Source organism: Rattus norvegicus, chromosome X (genome assembly GCF_021556685.1).
Source record: "Rattus norvegicus strain SHRSP/BbbUtx chromosome X, alternate assembly SHRSP_T2T, whole genome shotgun sequence".
NCBI lineage: Eukaryota > Metazoa > Chordata > Mammalia > Rodentia > Muridae > Rattus > Rattus norvegicus.
This window is the reverse complement of record NC_141554.1, coordinates 18,625,437-18,643,697: the sequence shown is the minus strand read 5'-3', so window position 1 is coordinate 18,643,697 and position 18,261 is coordinate 18,625,437. Positions and strand designations below refer to the sequence as shown.

Below are 18,261 nucleotides of genomic sequence, written 5' to 3'. Positions count from 1 at the left end.
GTTGAAAATAGGTTCTGGGCCTTTGACCTGGGTTTCTTCTCCTTCCTTCATTCCTATTATTCTTAGATTTGGTCTTTACTTAGTGTCCCAGATTTCCTGGATGTTTGGGCCAAGATATTTCTTTTTAGATTTAACAGTTTCTTTGACTGAGATATCTATTTCTTTGATGGTGTCGTCAATGCCTGAGACTCTCTTCCATCTCATGTATTCTGATGGTAAAGCTTGCCTCTGAGGTTCCTGTTTGAGTTCCTACGTTTTTCATTTCAAGATTATTTTTCAGATTGGCTTTTATTCATTGACTCTTATTTCCACTTTCAGGTCTTGAACTGTTTTATTCATTTCCTTTCATCGTTTGTGTTTTCATAAATTTCTTTCATGGATTTATTAATTTCTTCCTGAAAGACCTCTATATCTATAAAAGCCATTTTAAGGGATTGTCCTTATGATTTACCTAAGTTGAAATACTCAGGTAGGGTTGCTGGGCTTTGGTGGAGACATTTATCCTGGTTGTTTTTTTTTTGTTTTGTTTTGTTTTGTTTTGTTTTATACTGGTGTCTAGGTATCTGAGTTGATTATATTTGTTGATACTGAGATCTGGTACTATTTTTGTTGGGCAGGTGCCTTGTTTCTAGTTTTCAGATTCTCTTCACTTCTCACAAAGTGGGTTTCTTGTCCTCTAGTTCCTTGGATAGAGTGGGAACTGCATGTTGCCTGGTAGGGAATTTTCCTGGAATCCTGATAAGTGTGCCAGTGGGATTTCTGAGAAAAAAAATGAGTCCTAGTTATTAGGAGCTAATAGTTAGGAAAGGGGATGGGCTAGGATAGGGAATGAGGACATCCACAGGAGGGAGGAAAGCAAGATTTTCCACCAGAATCTACTTAGTCTTCTGGGAATAATCTCAGAATAAGGAGAGGCTCTTGCTGGTAGTCTGCTATTGAGCTGCAGATGAGATTTAGGGATTGGTTATGAAGGAGAGAAGGAAGAGTGAAGATCTGAAGCTTGCCTAACTGCTAGTTGGCCTACTTGCTTCTCTGTCAGGCCAGCAGAGAAGGTTCTCTGAGAAATCCTGCTGAAGTCGGTGAAGGGAGCAGGAGGGGGGTTGGATAGCTGAATAAACAGGGAGTGGTGGGGGCGTAAGGCTGGAGAAGGTTGGGAAGTTCACAACACTTAGCTGCTATAGAGCTGGCACTGAGACTAGCAGAGTGCATTTGGAGGAATATAGGGAGGGGTAAGGATCTGCCTGCTTCCTACCTGCTTCCCCACCATGCTGGAGCACATCCTACTAATAGTTTTCAAGACTCTTGTTAAATGCCACTCTTTCTCCATAATTTTTGACCATATCCCTCACCTCTCTCTACCCACTGACAGCATGTTCTTTTAAAAATGACATTTATATAATGGCTCTTTTTTTAGCTTTAAATGCACGGAAACATCTTTTTTCACCCATATTATGCTAATCGTCCACTCCCTGATCATTACAGACACCTACTGCTTTATCATTCCTATTCCAAAACCACTGGTTGTTTATTTTGTGTATCAGAAAGTTTCTTAAAAGCCAGGAGGGCATTCCACTCACCTTTCTAACTCCAGTGCTCAGAACAGCACTTTTCCCATAGTGGAAACTCAAAGGCAAGAGTTGAAACAGATAAATGATTGAATTGTACTTACATCAAGCTTTGTTCTTTCTGACCTGGTTCTGTGACAATTTGTTCTGATTCTCTATCAACAGTACCTTCTTAATTACATAAAAGAAGCCCCTTGTCCTTGCTTTTTTTCCAGAAAATGTATTTTCACTGTTTAGGTTTCAAGGTGATTTTTATTCTGACATCTCAAAATTATCTTTACACGTTAGTTATGGATTCCAACATGATCACCATAAATTCTAAACCATTAATGCTTTGCTATTCCTGGTTTCATACAGATTTGGGGTTCCCTTTCCATGCATTTTCCTTTCAGTTACCAAGATTTTAATAGGTATAGTTTTCATTCTTGTTCTCATTTTGAGATAAAATCTCTGTGTAGTCCAATCATTTTATAATAAAATACTTGTCCCTTAATTATTCCTGCTCCTTGTCCTCCTCCTCCTCTTAGTGTTTATGCTGTGAGATATTCTGTCTTGAAAAGCACAATGGAAGGATAACTTTTCCCCCTTTGGGATCAACCAGAATATATTGTAAATATGCACTTCCGTTTTAAAGCACATTCCAATGATTTCCATCTGTAGCCACCTCAAAATCCTCTGCTTAACCTGTGCTTCTCAACCTGTGGGTGGCAACCTTTTTGGGGGTGATATATCAGATATCCTTCATATCAATACATAACAGAATTACAATACGTAACAGTAGCAAAATTACAGTTATGAGATAGCAACAAAATAATTTTATAGTTGGGGATCACCACAACATAGCATTAAAGTGTGGCAACATTGGAAAGGTTGTCTGGATGGCAAATTAGCAAATGCAATGACCTCATGAAGGTCTAAAATCATAAGGACAGCTTGCTCTCCTCCAAACTTTATAATTTTCTGGAGTTTGTGGGAATCTCAGCAGTAAGAATATGCTGGAAGACACCCATGAGCACTGCTTCACTGATGAAAGCTTCATCTTGAAAGTCATTACCACAGCCTTTCTCACTACTGGGATCTGCTGTAAAAGAGATGTGGGAGAAAGACAGTTTGTGGGGGCTGGAGAGATGGCTCAGTCGTTAAGAACCCCGACTGCTCTTCCAAAGGTCCTGAGTTCAATTCCCAGCAACCACATGGTGGCTCGAAACCATCTGTAATGGGATCCGATGCCCTCTTCTGGTGTGTCTGAAGACAGCTACAGTGCACTTATATACAATAAATGAATAAATCTTTAAAAAAAAAGTTAGTTTGCCCCTAACTGAGGTCTGGATGCAAACAATTAAAAGCACTGAGGGTATTCATATTCTAGGCTTCTCTCCCTTTATATACTCATTTACTCAGTCTGAGGTTAGACCAAAGAACATATTTTTTAAAACATAAAATTGATTTCTCCCAGAAGCAAACCCAGAGACAAGAATGAGAAGGCAAGGAGTACTGGGGAGGTAATGTCAAGAAAACTAATAAGAAGAAAAAGAAAATCACTGTGGTGGGTGGCAAGAAGCAAGGTGGCATTCTAAGGAACTTGATCAATCTCATTGGAAACCATTGGGTCAGGAAAGAATGTACAAAACTGTACATCTCGCAAGTATACTCAGATATTTGATAACTTCCATCATTGAATCTTTGGGACTATTGACAGAATGATGTGCAGTTGAACCAGAGAAAGTCCAGACTTTCACAGATAGTGCAGATGTGATTAATGGAAGGTTAACTGGCTAGCTGGCAGTCAATTCTGGCAGAGCAAAACAGGGTCTGCAAAAACAACATCCCTATTGCTTTGGATATAACCGAGGCTCAGAGGACACCAGACGCAGCCATTCTAATGAGGACTTTGTGCAAAAACCTCAATAGTTGTATGTACTCTTTTCTTTGTGGTCTTAGTAATTGTGGGGTGGGGGGTGAGAATGGGTGAGAGACCACTGGGTCATGTGATGAATCCTGGGGACTCAGACTCCAGAGGCAGGCCAGCATCAGGATGCAGATCTGAGTTTATTGTGTGTGACAAAAGCTTATATACAGTGTTTGAGCCACTCCCAAGTTCCTAAATCCTCGACCAATCATATCTCACGACACCATCACAGTGCTCCAACGAAAGCCCTGCCTGATAAAGAAGGCTTCATTACTTAGAAGAAGCCACAAGGGCAGGGGAGCATCATCACAGCGAAGAGAGGGAAGTAGCCTCAGCCCTGGCCCCGATTCCTTTCTGATGTTTCTCACCACTGTTCCTGGTGCCATCTTCAATCTAATGTCATGTATCGGGACTCTTCCAGGAGTCTCAGAAGCCTGTGGCATCTCAATCTCCATCTCACTTTTTCCTTCACAAGGCTCCTCCACTTCCCCCACAAGTAATCACACTTCTTTTGACAACAACAATCATTGAGGATAGCAACTCCAGTCCTTTACACTGAAATGGACTTCTGTCCATTATTCAATTTTAGCGGTAAAATGTATTGTGAAACAACTCATGAGGATAATATGTAACAGGCTCAGAGTATGGTGAGGGGAAAAAGAACAACTCATCCCTACAACTGAAGAGGAAGGAGAGAAGGGTCATCGTCCACATGAAAGTATTCCATTGTCTCAGCTGCTATGAAATCAAGGATATTGGCGTTGTCTATGTATCTAGACTGCTTGGAATGCCTTCCAGCTGCAGCACTGGGACCTTAATAAACGAGCCATATTATGTTTATACTTTACTGTTTAAGTAATGCTATTTCACTCTGCGTAAAGCCACTTAAAACACCAGTGGAAACACATGCATGGACCATGAAACAACTTTAAATGGATAATCAATTTTTATCACATATTGAGTCTTAGACTGGTATATCTGAGTGAATTATGAAAGACTGTATGTGTTCTGGCTGGGAATGGTTGCATACCAAGTCGCTGTCTTTGTTACAAAACTAGCATAGTGAGAGAATTGGGAGATTCCAAAACCTAACACTTTGCACTTTAAAAACACAGTATACTTTATTTGGACATAAATGTAAAGAACTTTATTAGCATAACATTAATTCATCTATTCAACGATTCTCTCTTAAAATGGAGAATGTGTGATTGAAACACTTCAAAGGCACTGAAAAGTTGTGAGCAGTATGATTGTGAGCTAGACTATATGGTGCATACTAAAACATATGAGGAATAGTTTTAGAAAATAAACAAACAGAACACCAACACCACCAACAACAACAAAAACCCTACATGACCCGGGTATATGTGCACACACCTTTAATCCCAGCACTTAGGAGGCAGAGGCAGGTAGATCTCTGTAAGTTCAAGGTAGCAGGTTCTACATAGTGAGTTGCTGGACAGCCAGGGCTACATAGTGAGGCCCTGTCTCAAAGGGGATAAAAGGGAAAGAGGGAACACGAAGAACCTGTCTGTGCAGTAACTAGTAAATACGTGAAACTTATTATACCTGAGTAGCTGAGTAGGATGAGAAGGTGAATGTTGTCAAGGCAAATGTGGATTAATTAATAGAAAATAAAACCATAACATTTCACTAAGGAGAAATTAGGCAGGTTCCAGTTACCTCCCTTAATTACAGAAGAGTAGTTCATGGATGTGAATTGTGCCATTCTTACAAAACATTGGCATCACCTTCAAAGATGGCAGAGGCTTGGTGGGCCACTGACATTATGCAACAAGATTTCTAACATTAACCAGGGAATATTAGAAATGCCAGATAGACTTAATGCCCTAAATCACCACAAAACTACCGGTTCTTTGAAGCATTTACCATACCTCCTTTTCCAGTCCCCAAAGTGAGTGTGTTTAGGAGCCTTGACACTGTTACCCTTCCTGAGCTGCACAATATCTCTCTCTCTCTCTCTCTCTCTCTCTCTCTCTCTCTCTCTCTCTCTCTCTCTCTCTCTCCCTCTCCCTCCCTCTCCCTCTCCCTCCCTCTCCCTCTCCCTCTCCCTCTCCCTCTCCCTCTCCCTCTCCCTCTCCCTCTCTCTCCATATAATATATATATATTTCAATTTCTCTTTCAAACAAACATACACACAAATCGTGAACTAACATTGCATGAAATACTTTCACAAATCAACATTATGAGTTTATGAGGACCCAAAAAATTGTTGAGCTCTAGACGAAACTCAATTATTTAATAAAATGCCATACCCAAACACTAACTCATTGACTCAGCTCTTTTTCCCTGGCTCGAAGACAAACACTAGGTACAGAATTATCAATCCAACCAACAAATTCTAATTATCAGTTGATTTTGCCATTTAAAATCCAGAAGCAAGTGAATTTTTCTTGAGTATAGAAGTCAATCAAATTCCTCCCTCTCTGTTTAATGTTAGACCACCTGACATTTTCACAGAGGTATAACTGTAGATGTGGCACATTGCTTAAACTTGAACCTTCACATATTGACCTATTTAAATCAAGAGTCCAATGCACTAAACTATAACTTTGTGAGTGTGGTTATTTTATATATTCACTGATGTGGTTAAATGATGGATTTTTAAAGGCCTGTATCAAATGGTTAACTATATCACATATATTAATATTAAATCACTCATGAGAAAGAACTTCATTGTAGAGCTTCATTCAAACAGAATGGTCTAGTCCATGGTATTTTTCCAAATGTTCATAATGCCTCGAGATCTTATTTCTAGCACTCTTATTTCTATGCCCTCTTCTTTGTAGTTTGCAGAGAAAGATGAGAGAGTTAGAAGAAACTTAGAGACTTAATTTATCACTGAAAAAGCAACTTATGCAAAATGCATCAAGAAACAGTTCCAGTCAACCCTCCATTCTCAGTCTTAAACATTTTAAGCTCATTTAAAGAGTATTCTTATAACTCATAGTAAATGCACTACAAATACATTGTATTTTGGGTGGTAAAAAGAAAAATAACTAGCTACTTTTCACGCTCAAAAAGTTCCTATTAGATGTTAGACTTTGGGATACTATATGGAATCTAGATAAGTCAGGAAATACTTTGAGCATAGAAATAATGGAAGAGAAGTATTTCAGAAATTCAAATTCGAGTACTGCCTTCTTGCTTGTTAAATATAGATAATGAGAAATTTTTACATTCTCCTACTCACAAAGAAGCTCCATCTACCTTTTTTATAAAGTTGGTGTAAAATTAGAAACACTAAAAAAATGAGGAAATATGAAAAAAATCACTCTAATTGAAACCGGCAGACAATAGCATTGTAAATTTTTTTACATGCTTACATCAATTCCTTACAGTACCCCCGTGAGCCACCAAGATGGCTCAGTAGTAAACAATAACACATGAATGAATTCATTCCTTTGTTTGAAATCACTAATTACCTAAATGTCTCATGTCACAGAAATAGTGCAAGAAAGGTTACAAACATTTTAAAGCTATAATTAGACTGGGAAACAAAACACATAGCACGATCATAAAATTGTAAAATACAATGTTAATAAGAAAAATAGCATAATTTGTACACAAGTGCAGTAAGGGCACAGATAAAATTTCTGTTTCAAGTAAGAAAAATAATTTACATATTAGAGTAATTAGTCAAATAAAAATATATCTAAATATGTAGAAGTATGTGCATATAAGTATTTAGACAGACCTATTTCAGACTATATTAGTAATCAGGTTCTTTCTAATTATGGTATCTACAGTAATTTTATTTTTGAATTAACTTAGTTAGAATTTAATAGTAATATTCCATAGTATTAAACAAAGTATAAATTATAAAGAAATTTAAAAAATCTTCCCAATGGGAAATACTCATGTACTCCTGAAATGATCTTTGTCTCTGATTTATATTTATTAGTATATGTATATGTTAATATTATATATTAATATATTATTTATTAGGAATATATATATAATACAAACCTCATACATTTGTTTCTAATAATGTCACAGTAGATCAAAAATTGGAGCATCGCAGTGTTCTGCCTTAATGTTCTTCTACCCCATGTATCCAAATCTTGAAACACCTATAACATTCATTTGATGAATAATAACATTTTAGTATACCAGGTAATGCACATTTTTTATTTACCACAAAAGAGCTGTATTTCTTCAATTGATTTCTATACCAGCTAGACAAAAATTATTTTTATTACAGTTTATTTCATTTTCAAAGCATCCACAACTTAAAAATACTTGTGAACTGCTAACGGCAAGGTGACAACAATAAACAAAGAACAACCTTGTTCAAAATCCAAATCCCATGCTTCTTAAGAGACTCACCCCATCCCTAGTGATCAATGCTTTTAAACTAGGAAATTCAGGGTCAAAATCAGGCAGCAGCTTATCTTACACTGCATGGTATAAAAAAAAAATCCACAGATTGTTTCCAAGTGTAGGGTTTGTATAAGGAACTTACAAAGGAACCATCCAAACAATTAAAAATGATCATTACAAAGATTGAGGGATGTTAGAGATATTTTCTAATCACATGACTTCATTTCCTGAACTATATACATCATTTACATCCTGGACCAAAAGATGAAGTGAACATTCTAGTCCTTCTGATTTCAAAACTGCTCCTTTATAGATTAAAATGGTATTCTTCATAGATCCTTCTGTCGTATATTGTTTTGATGACTTTAATGGTATATTCTCACTAATATTTTTAGACATAAAATTGCAACAAATCAAAATTAGCAATTCTCGGAATATTTGGGAAACATTAAATATATTGGAAGCCATTTGAGTAATGAATATAACATGGACTCTTTTCATTTCTCCATTATTGGAATTGCTTTGATTTTTAAATATTTGTTAGCCATTACATCTAATACTGTATATGTGTAGATGTATTTAAATTCCAGTGTAAAATAAAATTCTTTGGATTGTGATCCTATGCCTTTACTTATTGTCCTGCGTGGTACCCATTAATGGTAACTTCCTCAGGACGGAACAGTTAGTTCTTACTTAAGCAATGCAGATTAAGAGAACTTTGTATTACAAGATACCCTTGCTGGCTTTCCAAATCTCTTAAGCAAAATTCTTGAGAATTTCCTCTAAATAATCCATTCCTTCTCCCCTGGTTAGCTACAAGTCTCATCAAGGCTAATATTTCCATTGTTATAATCCCTTCTTCAAAATCTAGTAGTATTACACCTATTTTTTAGACAGTTGTGTAATGTCAACCAAAATAGGGGTGCTAATGAAAAGTTTCCCAAATATAGATCGTTATATGCCTGCACAAACATAAATGTGCAAGTATGCATGTATGCTTGTGTCCACGCACACGTGCGCGCACGCGCACACACACACACACACACACACACACACACACACACACACACACACCCAGAGGTATTTCTTGACTCAGGAATAGCCAACCTGTGAATTTCCTTAAGCATGCGAATAACTAACCAGTTATAGCCCTAGCTATCAGGGAATATCTTGAGAGGCTTCCAGTCATAAGTCTTTCCAGCAATGCCTTAAGAGTACCATTAAACTCACGGTATTCATTTCTCCTCAGATTGATTCACAGTCTTGGAAGAGAGAAGGACAAGTCAGGTGTTCTAAAATCCACAAAGTGAAATTTCTATTTATGAGGTGTAGATTAACAGGGAAGCTCACAAAGTAACTACATGTATATCGCCCATACAAGTACATTAGTATACATGTTCACAGTCATGGCTTTAAATGTACTTTCTATAAGTGTTCAGCCAGGAAAAGTTGCAGTATTTTTAATTGCATTATAAATTATTCAGTAAATTATAAAGCCTTCTACATATGCATAACAAAACTGATTTGGGTGTTAATCCCAGAACCAGCAATAAATTACCTATATAGTACGTAGTATGTATAGTAAACATAGCAGTGCTTATCTATATCACTTAATTGTTAGCTACAAGTCTACTCTCAGAATTATACAAGTAACTGTACCATGAAATTGTACTTTATGGTTGTGGCATTTCTCAACATTCTTATAGCCAACAGTGACCCATTTTCTGTGGGAAAGCCTTGGCAAATACGCTTTAGATTTCAAATAGCCAAACAGATCGTTCTCACTGTTCCATGGAAGATTGAATTTTCCCTACACTTACACAGCATCGACTATGCACGACACTGTGTAGCTTATGAGGAAGGGGAACAATACACAGCAACTGTTACAAGACCAAGGGGAAAAATATCAGAAAAGCCCAAATGAAAACAAGAATTCAGAAGTAACATATGCATTATGTTTGGACAAAGAACTCATGGGTGCCTCGAAGGGGAATTTGGGAACTAAAATTTGAAAGCAAGTATAAAATTATTGAAGCATGTAGTGTGGTTGGAACACAGTATAGATGATGGAGCCCAATAGGATCAATAGCTAAGAGCAGATATAGAGAGCTCAGGTCGATAGGTTGGAGGAGTAGAGGAACAATGAAGACATGTAAGAAGGCTTTTATGATTTGTTTATAATCTATTTTTATAATGGTGAAATATAACAGAAATTCATACGGTTGAATCAACCATGATGTCTGGCTAAGAGAATTATCACAAACACATTTAGACATGAGACTATTGCCAGCACCCGAGAAGCTCCCTCCTCAAATGTCCTCCGTTTTCCTGTATCAGACTCTCAAAGGTCACTACACACCTGACCTTTATGATAAAAAAGCATGGATTTATCAAACATCACTTAAGTTTATTGGTTTAGAAAGGTTGTGGAAGTGTCGGGTTTGTGTGTTAGATTATTTTGTCTAGCTTCTCACAATTTTTGTGAATTTCATCCATGTTGTTGTGGAAGCTGCATTTCACCCACTTTCATTGCTACAGGAATAAACAATATTGATCTCTGCTGGTGTAGAGTGTTTCTAATTTGAGGCTACCATGAAGTGACCTTTCTTTTATCAGGATCATGATGGGAGGAGGGCTATGATTTTGTGCCATCAGCACGGCAGTTGCACATAAAAATAGAATAGCTTACAGACTCGGGACAGAAAAAGTTCTTTGGTGTCATTGTTCATTTTCATCATCAGCTTAACTAGATTGAAAATCACCTGGGGTGGGCAGCTGGAGAAAAGGCTCTAGCAGTTAAGCATGCTTGCTGCTCTTGCAGAAGACTGGAGTTTAGGTCTGTATGTGCAGTTGTGGGCACATACAGACACACACACGCGCGCGCACACACACACACACACGCACACGCACATGCACATACACACATGCGTGACAATAAATCTGAGAAAATGAAAGAAAGGAAAGAAATCACCTAGAGGTGGATTCCAGAGGTAAGGTGCAAAGGGAAAATGAACCTGGTGGTAGAATCACATGGGCTGAGGTGGTATATTGAAAAAAAGAGGAGGAGGAGGATGGACGGGGAGGAGGAGGAAGAGAAGAAGGAGCAGGAGGAGAAGGAAGAGGAGGAAAGGGTGAACTGACCACCAGCATTCATTCCTCTCTGCTTCCTGACTGTCAATCATGTGATGATGGACGGTGCCTTCAACCTGAGATTCAAAATCAATCTTCTTCTTCCTTGAAGTCGATTCTTTTGAGATATTGTGACACAATGCTGGGAAAAATAATATATTTGGTGACCAAAAAAACTAGATAAGCAGTCTCTAACTAGTCATGAAGCTATCATTTTTGTGGCTTCATTTGGTAAATGCTCCCTAGATGAAAATCTTTCAATTTGCAGTACTTAAACCAACATAGTATTTTCTTTTCTTCTTTGGCTTTTAGCATTAGACTACAGGAGCGAGGAACTGGTTCATGATGAACTCTACCATTGGTGCACTGGTGACCTACTATAAATTCTCGTTCTGTTTATTTTGCCTAGTTGGAGTAACATAGTAAGCACCTTCAAAGAAGGTGGCCACAAAGAAAAGTCAGGACCTTAGCAATGGCTCCAATGGTCACATGTTTCATTGTTCCATCTTTTGGCTTCTTACTTAGACTAAAGGTACGTTTGAACATTCCATGGAACTCTCAAAAAGCTCTCCTGAGCCCAGGGAAGAATCTATCTGTGCTAGGCAAGTAGAAAAAATATTGATTTTATTCCCTTTATGTCCTAACAGTTCTGGAAGCAGATTCATGATAAAACGTTTAGTTGTGAGACTCAGGAACACACATTCTTGCTGGACCAAGCAATTGTGAAGGTTTCATGTGGTTTTCCCTATGTGGTTCCTCGTTCCTTCTAGAATGGCTTCTGGAGGGAGCCCAGCTTATGCAGCAGCAGACTTCAAGATGAGCCCAGTGATCTTAGGAACTGCCTGTTCACAAAATTGATCAGTGCTATGAAGCTCGAACTCTGCCCTTATATTCTACCACCATGATTGCTTCCTTTTCCTCAGTTTAGCCAGGAACAAAACCATTACACACCTTTGGTGGATTGAATCAGGCCAGGACACAAAGCAAGAGTCAAACCATCGAATCAGGGTTTAGAGGAATAGACAATAAATTCAATAATGCAAAGTTACAGTAGATGGTGCTATGTGGGTGCAAAAGATTCAACTACCGAAGAGGTAGTTCTAATATAGCCAAGATTCCTCCTGAGTTTACCAGTTTAGATTATCAATCCAGGAGAGGCCCTCAGATAAGACAGTTGTATTAATGAGATCAATGAATGCAGAACCCTATAATTAGACAATGTTAAGGTTTTTCTGGGAATTAACAATGAGGACAACTTTAAAGCTAGGGTCAAACCAACTATCTTTCTAGCATATTGGCGCTGACATTAAATTATTGGAAAAATGATTTTCATTCCCTTAAAATCATGTCATCTTTAAAGTTGATTTTTAAACTAATGTGCTCCCAGTATTGGTTATTTATCATTTCTAAAGTCCTAGTTTCATTTTCTCAGTTGGTGCTGAGATTTCAATATCCTATGCAGTTATGATACTTATGAAGTATTTCTGAAATTAAAATATTCTATATGTATAAAGTATTATTGTTTTGTCGTTGCCCAAATATCCCTTTCTAAATGATTTCAGCCCTTTTGTACCAGGTATTTTTTAACTATTTTTTTAAGGCGAATGGCTGAGATATGAGATTATGAAGTGAATCATTTTGACCATGTTTGTTTTTCCCTTGTATCCCAGTACACAATGCATGTCAAATCAATGAGTGAAGGGTCAGGCAAGGAAGACTGAGTGCTTGATGAATGGTGAATCTTGGGCTGAGAGGAGAGGCTCCAAACTGTTTCCCTGGCACATCCCTCCCATGATCTGCTGAGTGCTCCGTAGAAGCATTGCTCCTTGGCTTCCCTTGAGAATGGGCAAAAGGACAGTACTAACCATCTGCGAGATGGGACTTATCTCAGAATCTGTTCATGACTGCAGGAAAATATTGAATCTAGTGCAAAGTCACCCTTTTCTCTCCCCAGAGCCATGTTCATTTGAGGTTCATTTGTCTAGCAGGGAGTGGAAGTAATCCTTGTTTGGAAAGGTAACCCATATTCTTAAGCATTCAGTGATAGGTCCATCTTAAATTATTCTCTCAAATGCACATTAGTGACTCTGTGAAACTGCAAAAATATTTTTCTGGGGCTGGAAGGTCAGGCTTTTAAGTGAACTCTCTGTATTTATGAATCATTATGGTCTATTGATTGCATGTGTGAGAGGTAGTTCTAATATATCTGTCTGCCTTATCTAAACGGAATGCAAAATGTCCTGTGGCTACTATCCACACAGACAAGATTTTAGTGATGCTTGGCTTTTCCCAGATTCTAACATCTAAATGCTTAAATAAATGCAATTAATAACAATATTAGTATTATATAATGTTAATATATTTCTTTTATTTATTCTCTCAGATATATTTCACAGACTATACTCAGCAGAATATGCTCATCTTTAATGTGATCAATAATTACAACACTGACAGTGGAGATGGCTTCTCCAGTCACACTGCCCCATGTATATCCAGAGAGGAATATGCAATACGTCTGTCCAATAAATAGCAGGAGAAAAAAATCCATATTTTTTAAATGTCATAGAAACTATTCCTGAATTTGCCTAGCAGCTGATTTTCCAATGTTAATAATTAGGCTGCAGGCCAGGCCTGTTCATGCTACCACATGGGAAATCTTAGTGTGACACTCAGTGGAAACTCTCCTATCTTGCAGTTGCAACAGAGAGCACCATAGAGGTGACACCGAGAGCCTGAGAGGACAGAGCTGTGTGATGTATTACCACTCAGCAGCCCTCGCTGGAGACCTGGTTAAAGTGAGATTCCAGTCTCAGCAGAGCCTCTCGTTTCTCCAGGTCACAGGGTTACAAAGCACTTTACTGCTTGTGCTGCAGGATGGCAGGGAGGGATTTAAATGCAAGACTGGAAGAGGTTCTCCATAAAACTCAGCCCACAGCAGCACTGATTCACAAGAAGTTTCTGCTCTGACCACCTTAGAGGCAGCCAGATCAATGTTACCAGAAAATGTAAACTTTAAACAGAGAATGAATTTTGCATTGACCATATTTCATCTGATCACAAATGTAACAGATGACTTGGAAGCCTCTGCAATCCTGGTGTTCAAATGGTTCTTAGAAGGGAGGTATCTTTACAACTGATCTCTGTACAGCATCTTCTACCTCTAATGGAAGAACAGCTCTAATAAGGTCAACAAAAATGTTCCTGCGCTAGTGTTCATTAGCAGTGCTGCTCCCCGTTAGAAATTGTCCATGCTGTAGTTTCTGCTATGGGTGGAACTGTTTGCTTCATTTTTTTTAACCATTGCTTAGAATTCAGATCCCCAAATCTTCATCTATATTCCTCACTCATAACACATTTAACAATTTTAATAGGTGGTTTATGGAGACTGCCTTGGTAGTTTCAAAGACTGATAGGCAACCCACAAAAGAGACAATGTTTCTTCCTTAAAGTTGCTATGAGTCTTGTAGTTAGCCAGGACCACTAGCTGCCTGGGTTCCCAATGTTGTCACATGCTGTTTTCTCCCCTCTCAGTTGTCTCCTGGACATTCAAAGCATAAAATTCAGTAGCCTTTGTTCCAGCATAATATCCCTAGTACCTACTTGGGAATTCAACAAATACTTTTCAAGAGATAAAAACAATGCTAAGAATGGGAGTTCTATGAAAGAACAAAACCACATGATCATTTCATTAGATGCTGAGAAAGCATTTGACAAAATTCAACACCCCTTCATGATAAAAGTCCTGGAAAGAATAGGAATTCAAGGCCCATACCTAAACATAGTAAAAGCCATATACAGCAAACCAGTTGCTAACATTAAACTAAATGGAGAGAAACTTGAAGCAATCCCACTAAAATCAGGGACTAGACAAGGCTGCCCACTCTCCCCCTACTTATTCAATATAGTTCTTGAAGTTCTAGCCAGAGCAATCAGAAAGGAGGTCAAGGGGATACAGATCAGAAAAGAAGTCAAAATATCACTATTTGCAGATGATATGATAGTATATTTAAGTGATCCCAAAAGTTCCACCAGAGAACTACTAAAGCTGATAAACAACTTCAGCAAAGCAGCTGGGTATAAAATTAACTCGAATAAATCAGTAGCCTTCCTCTACACAAAGAGAAACAAGCCGAGAAAGAAATTAGGGAAACGACACCCTTCATAATAGACCCAAATAATATAAAGTACCTCGGTGTGACTTTAACCAAGCAAGTAAAAGATCTGTAAAATAAGAACTTCAAGACCCTGAAGAAAGAAATTGAAGAAGACCTCAGAAGATGGAAAGATCTCCCATGCTCATGGATTGGCAGGATTAATATAGTAAAAATGGCCATTTTACCAAAAGCGATCTACAGATTCAATGCAATCCCATCAAAATACCAATCCATTTCTTCAAAGAGTTAGACAGAACAATTTGCAAATTCATCTGGAATAACAAAAAACCAAGGATAGCTAAAACTATCCTCAACAATAAAAGGACTTCAGGGGGAATCACTATCCCTGAACTCAAGCAGGATTACAGAGCAATAGTGATAAAAACTGTATGTTATTGGTACAGAGACAGAAAGATAGAGCAATGGAACAGAATTGAAGACCCAGAAATGAACCCACACACCTATGGGCACTTGATTTTTGACAAAGGAGCCAAAACCATCCAATGGAAAAAAGATAGCATTTTCAGCAAATGGTGCTGGTTCAACTGGAGGGCAACATGTAGAAGAATGCAGATCGATCCATGCTTATCACCCTGTACAAAGCTTAAGTCCAAGTGGATCAAGGACCTCCACATCAAACCAGATACACTCAAACTAATAGAAGAAAAACTAGGGCAGCATCTCGAACACATGGGCACTGGAAAAAATTTCCTGAACAAAACACCAATGGCTTATGCTCTAAGATCAAGAATCGACAAATGGGATCTCATAAAACTGCAAAGCTTCTGTAAGGCAAAGGACACTGTAGTTAGGACAAAATGGCAACCAACAGATTGGAAAAAGATCTTTACCAATCCTACAACATATAGAGGCCTTATATCCAAAATACAAAGAACTCAAGAAGTTAGACCGCAGGGAGACAAATAACCCTATTAAAAATGGGGTTCAGAGCTAAACAAAGAATTCACAGCTGAGGAATGCCGAATGGCTGAGAAACACCTAAAGAAATGTTCAACATCTTTAGTCATAAGGGAAATGCAAATCAAAACAACCCTGAGATTTCACCTCACAACAGTGAGAATGGCTAAGATCAAAAACTCAGGTGACAGCAAATGCCTGCGAGGATGTGGAGAAAGAGGAACACTCCTCCATTGTTGGTGGGATTGCAGACTGCTACAACCATTCTGGAAATCAGTCTGGAGGTTCCTCAGAAAATTGGACATTGAACTACCTGAGGACCCAGCTATACCTCTCTTGGGCATATACCCAAAAGATGCCCTAACATATAAAAAAGACACGTGCTCCACTATGTTCATAGCAGCCTTATTTATAATAGCCAGAAGCTGGAAAGAACCCAGATGCCCTTCAACAGAGGAATGGATACAGAAAATGTGGTACATCTACACAATGGAATATTACTCAGCTATCAAAAACAATGCCTTTATGAAATTCATAGGCAACTGGATGGAACTGGAAAATATCATCCTCAGTGAGGTAACCCAATCACAGAAAAACACACATGGTATGCCCTCATTGATAAGTGGCTATTAGCCCAAATGCTTGAATTACCCTAGATGCCTAGAACACATGAAACTCAAGATGGATGATCAAAATGTGAATGTTTCACTCCTTCTTTAAAAGGGGAACAAGAATACCCTTGGCAGGTAATAGAGAGGCAAAGATTAAAACAGACACAGAAGGAACACCCATTCAGAGCCTGCCCCACATGTGGCCCATACATATACAGCCACCCAATTAGACAAGATGGATGAAGCAAAGAAGTGCAGACCGACAGGAGCCGGATGTAGATCTCTCCTGAGAGACACAGCCAGAATACAGCAAATACAGAGGCGAATGCCAGCAGCAAACCACTGAACTGAGAATAGGACCCCCGTTGAAGGAATCAGAGAAAGGACTGGAAGATCTTGAATGGGCTCGAGACCCCATATGTACAACAATGCCAAGCAACCAGAGCTTCCAGGGACTAAGCCACTACCTAAAGACTATACATGGACTGACCCTGGACTCTGACCTCATAGGTAGCAATGAATATCCTAGTAAGAGCACCAGTGGAAGGGGAAGCCCTAGGTCCTGCTAAGACTGAACCCCCAGTGAACTAGACTGTTGGGGGGAGGGCAGCAATGGGGGGAGGATGGGGAGGGGAACACCCATAAAGAAGGTGAGGGGGAGGGGTTAGGGGGATGTTGGCCCAGAAACCGGGAAAGGGAATAACACTCGAAATGTAAATAAAAAATACTCAAGTTAAAAAAAAAAAAAAAGAATGGGAGTTCTATATCTAGGCTAGCCTGGCCTCTCTTTATTACGTTCTCATCATCTTGAATTAAGGTTGAAATGACCACAAATAAATGGACAGTTCTTCCACTGAGAAGTATTATGTTTTTAATGTTTTTTAAAATGTAATTTGAAAGACTAGACCTCATGCCCGGTACATGAGTCTGATATACGTATGACCCACCATGATTAATAGTTGCTGGCCCAGCCAAATAAGTCACGTCAATTAGAATTTGTCAGAATCACTTCAGTGTTGTTGTAACCTCAGAGATTTCCCCAAAATGTCTGGAAAGAAGTCATGAGAATCAGAAACTTTATTTAAAAGACAGATATATTTTATTACACTTATTTAGTATGTATTTGTATAAGGAGTATACAATGTCATATGTGGGAGTCAATTCTCTCCTTATTCTATGTAGGTTCCGGGGACTAAATTCAGGTCACAGACTTCATAGCAAGTACCTTTTACCTTTTACCTGTTACACTGACCCAAAAATCAGAAATATTCTATGGAAATATCTAATTTATAACACAATTCCCTTAAAAGAGTTTATTAAACTTTTCCTTAGGTAACTAGTAGAAGTTACTTTCTTATACAGAAACTTTTCTAAAGATTTTCTCCTGTTTAAAGACATAGTCTGACTATGTAGTCCAGTTGGAACATGTAGAAAACCATCTGCCTGTGCCTCCTAAGTGTTTGTATTAAAGTTGTATGTCACCACGACTAGCCTTCATTTTAATGGAACTTATTTGTATATCTGTTAAGGAAACCCCCAAATGACTTCCAGATCACTTTCATTGGGCAATAATAACCATGCCCTTTGATTTATTGTGTAAGGTGTAAGTGTTAGACAAAATATGTACCTAT

General features: G+C 38.3%; 1 long non-coding RNA gene across 3 annotated transcripts in view; it reads right to left on the bottom strand.

Moving 5' to 3' along the window:
• LOC120099251 (uncharacterized) overlaps nucleotides 1-18,261 on the bottom strand; it is an 85,272-nt gene that overhangs the window by 12,584 nt on the left and 54,427 nt on the right. For all 3 annotated transcript variants that reach the window (XR_015646474.1, XR_015646473.1, XR_015646475.1), the window contains one exon: nucleotides 7,465-7,568. This is a non-coding gene — a long non-coding RNA (uncharacterized LOC120099251). The remainder of the gene's footprint in view (nucleotides 1-7,464; nucleotides 7,569-18,261) is intronic.